Genomic DNA, 3,897 nt, shown 5'->3' with positions numbered 1-3,897 from the left:
TTCTTAATTTTTCTCTTTGATTTTTCTATTGTAGTTTTCCGCTCTTGTTTGACCAGTTATCTGTTTGCACTTTACTGCTTACCTCTTCCTCTTCCACCTCATTTATTCACACAAATTGGAGACAGTGTCACCTCATAAGCAAAAAGATAATCTTTTGATTATTTATTTACCTTGGAGGATGAGAAAAAGCTGATTCATTTATTGGTATTACAGTACTTTGGAGATGAGTGGTAGCTAAAAGTCCTTCCAGATAGACTTTCCAAGAAAAGAACTAGCTGCTAATTTCTGAACCAAGGGGGTTCGCAAGATACCAATTAACAATGGATGAATTTGTTAATAAAGTTGAAGATGGATTTTACACCGGGGATGCTGTTTTAGAAAAACTCTACTCGCTCAAGGAATTCTCAACTAAACAAGAACTCGAGATATCCCTTCAAGCCTTAACAGAAATAGATCATCGAAATCTTATTTGAGAAGTCCATGGCATTTGATCTGTTGTCTGGCATTTTAGATTCCGAAACATTTGACAGAGGTTTTCTTTATTATGGATGAAAAATTGCAAGATTTCCAAGAGTCTGCAAAGCGAGTTCGACAGCAGTTATTAGAGTTAAAGATTCAGGCGCTGCAGCTACAGAAAAGTCTTGCGGCTTTTCAAGATGAGAATTTGTATACGGGGAAGGCGTTGAGTTTATCAGAAAACAATCAACTCTTAGATGTGAAAGTGAAATCGAAAGATCAGATAGCAAAACCTGCATTTCACCTTCTTCAACATTGATTCGCCTCTCGTGGACCTTATTCCAAACTGGATGAATCTTTCAAACTTCACAACAATCCACAGCAGTAATGAATGTCCATGTCTGAGTTTTGGCACGTACAGGCTAGTGCTGATCCATGTTTTGTCGACGACCTGGAGGAATCTCCACATGTCCTCCTGCAAAACTGTAACAAACACAGTTGCAGCCTTGTGATAACCATAAGCCAATCAAAAAATGAAATGACTTGTGTATAATTATGACAGAATTGTATGAAGCTGTTATTTTACATGATGATGAAAAAGCCGGCAAACTATTTGCTAATCACAACGTGGAACCTCCTCCAAATGTTGTTCCCTGCATCTCAAAGCCATGACAATTCTGCATTTCTTCTAGCCGCCGCAGCCCGAAGTTCAGGCTGGAGTATTTCTGCTACAATGCTACCTGAAACAGGTGAAGGGACTCAAGTTTTAAACTCATAAAAGAAAGCTTGCAATATACGATATAAGCCATGAAGGTTTTGGTCCAACCATGTGCATACTCACGCCATTGAAGCAAGTCAAATCTCAGATTAATACTAACCTTGCAAAAGAGTCTGTTCATTAGCCGGCGCACCGGGAAACCAACCTGCCAAATCGATCAAAGAAGAGAAATGTAAAAATAAATATTCAAGCAAGGCTTACTTCAAGAGTTTTCAAGTCAAGTTTCAGATGAAATAGATCGGTTAGATACCTTGTGCAAAACACTTAGGCATGCATTGCAATTTGGTTTGCTTTTTGTGCAGAAGGCCTGCATTTACAGTTCATTCCCAAGTCACAATAGGCTTCAAATAAATAGTGCTGCTTTCTCATAAGAAAATGCAACTTACCTTTCCAAATCTTGCACAATCGAGACCAGAGATACTTTTGTATGGACTCCAACACTGGGTACCTATAACGGACAATGATATCAGCTTTTCTCATCCAGTGTTAACAGGCGCACATACTCCACACTTTTCAATCCCAGTCCTCTTACGCTCAGCAAATACTCTCTGTGGAACGTCTCTCAGCCACTCGAGGTCAATGCTTCCATGATCATCAACCAGTCTCTTCAGGAATTTCTGCATAACAAATCATGTAAAGTGTGTTGCATTACTAAGTTCTTTCTGTTTCGAAGGTGATCAATAGCATTTCATTGAACTTTCATTTTACTTGAATACGCTCGGCAAGCCTGTTGTTCATGCCCCGTTCTTTGATGGTATTAGCAATGTCACCGACATCTGCATATCTCACGGCATCCCAGTGCTTGTAGTGAGCAACTCTAACGGTCATCTGAACCATCTAAGAACAGCAAGAAGAGGGCTAGACCCGGAGAAAGTTGCAGACCTCGGCCAAGAGACAGGCAACTGATCCAAGATCGAATTAAGGAGCTGAGAGATTTGGTTCCAAATGGTGCAAAATAAGACGGTGGCTGGTTCGTCTAATTTGATAACCCTGCCGGTACATATGTATTTTACAGCATGATGCATGTGTGGAATTTCATTGGTGCCGCTGGCTTAACAAGGTCTTGGTCATCTTGCAGCGAGATGTACCCGTCCTGTTTCAATTGTGCCCCCGGTCCATAACCGTTCACACCAGCCATAACCTGCAAAGATCAAACCAAATCACGACAGTCAATACCCCAAAGCCAAAGGAAAAATCAAAAGGAGAATTCAGACAACATTCAAGATCTATTAGAGTCTGTGAGGATGACGCTCATCATAATAGCCGCAGTTATGCTAGTTTTGACATTCTTGGATTTCTGTTCTCAGTTTTCGGAATGCAGGTCCTTGTGTATATCCTGGCAATCGCGGGATGGTTTCTTGTTACTAGCACGCTTATACTATGTGGCTAGTTCCTCATTCTCCACAATGCAACGGCAGAACCTTCTGCAACCAAACCCTGTGAATAATAAACCAAACCGTACAACATTTATGCCCAATTCAATAGTTACACGCAGATGGTAATGCAGACAATACTCACCTTGAACCTCAACCTCATCCACAACTTCCCTGTTACAAGAAATTCACTGCAGTAAAAAGAATAAAGTAATTAGCAAAGGCAGTAAAATCCAAGAAAATACCCAAAATAGAGTTAAGACAAAACAATTGAAGAAAACTTGATTTCAGAATACCTTTTCGAATCTAGCATAAACAGGACAACCCAATTTCTGAGCATCAAAAGGGTTTTACAGAGATACTCTTTTGGAACCCAAGGTACCAATTCGAAACCCTAATCAGCAGAACATAAATAGGAAAAGAGTGAATCAGTAGGAGGGAAAAATTTGAGGAAAAAGGGAGCGGCGAAAAACTTCAAAAGCGAAAACCCTAATCCTCCAAACCAGAGAAGAAATCAATTGAAAGGAGGCGAAGGAAGGAGATTCGGTCTTTACCTGAGCTACCGATTCACCGAAGTGAGCTTCCTTTCAAACTTTCATGATGTTTGGGCGAGAGAGAGACATTGAGAGCGATGGAGTGAGCGATTGAGTGAGATTGGAGATTGAGAGAGCGATGAGGGAGCGATTTCATTGAGGGCGATGGAGAGAGCTTGCTGGTAGCGATTGAGAGAAGAGAGATTTCGTGCGTGAGGTTTTGAGAACTGAGTTTCGTTGTCCTTACCTTTTCCTTTTCTTTTTTTTTATTTTATTATTATTTATTTTCTTTTTATTAGGCAGACCATTGAATCTCCACTAAGTGAACGTTACTTCTCATTTGGTCATTAAATTTGGTTTATTGGTATTAGTTGTAATTAATTGTTATTTTTGTGTACCCAATCCCTAATCTTTTGAACCCAACAGCCAGGCGGCTAGGGTCACCTTTTGGGATTCCTCCTTTTTGTTTTAATTAACCATCCAATAAATAAACCACCCCACTTTTATTTTTATTTTTATTTTAATTCATACTTTAATTTGTTTTGGTTTATATATCTAAGTTGTCATTTAGTTTATAACTAATCATAGATGGCCTAGTGGAGAGGGGGTGGTTTCTATGGTCTTTAGTGGAGTGGGTTCGATACCTATGTGTAGTATTTTTATTTCTTTTAGCATTTTCTTTTATGTTTATGCTTTATTATATTCATAGTTCCATTATCATAACATAGATTTGTTTTCTTTTAATTTCATCATTCAT

The 3,897-nt window shown here is 39.2% G+C and overlaps 1 long non-coding RNA gene across 3 annotated transcripts; it reads right to left on the bottom strand.

Annotated features, from left to right (window-relative positions):
* Nucleotides 1-359: 359 nt before the first annotated feature.
* Nucleotides 360-3,416, bottom strand: LOC127122945 (uncharacterized). Of its 3 annotated transcripts, none has more exons than XR_007803551.1 (10): nt 3,162-3,416; nt 2,904-3,001; nt 2,753-2,798; nt 1,943-2,671; nt 1,621-1,851; nt 1,485-1,541; nt 1,335-1,379; nt 1,043-1,196; nt 750-939; nt 360-575 (listed from the first exon to the last, which is right to left on the bottom strand). It is a non-coding gene; the product is annotated as an uncharacterized LOC127122945 (long non-coding RNA). The 3 variants fall into 3 exon arrangements; XR_007803552.1 differs by having other exon boundaries at nt 761-939; XR_007803553.1 differs by having other exon boundaries at nt 490-939; nt 1,943-2,658.
* Nucleotides 3,417-3,897: the final 481 nt, after the last annotated feature.

This window comes from Lathyrus oleraceus, chromosome 1 (genome assembly GCF_024323335.1).
Source record: "Lathyrus oleraceus cultivar Zhongwan6 chromosome 1, CAAS_Psat_ZW6_1.0, whole genome shotgun sequence".
NCBI classification, from domain to species: domain Eukaryota; kingdom Viridiplantae; phylum Streptophyta; class Magnoliopsida; order Fabales; family Fabaceae; genus Lathyrus; species Lathyrus oleraceus.
The sequence above is the reverse complement of the archived record's forward strand: the minus strand, read 5'-3'. Positions and strand labels throughout refer to the sequence as shown.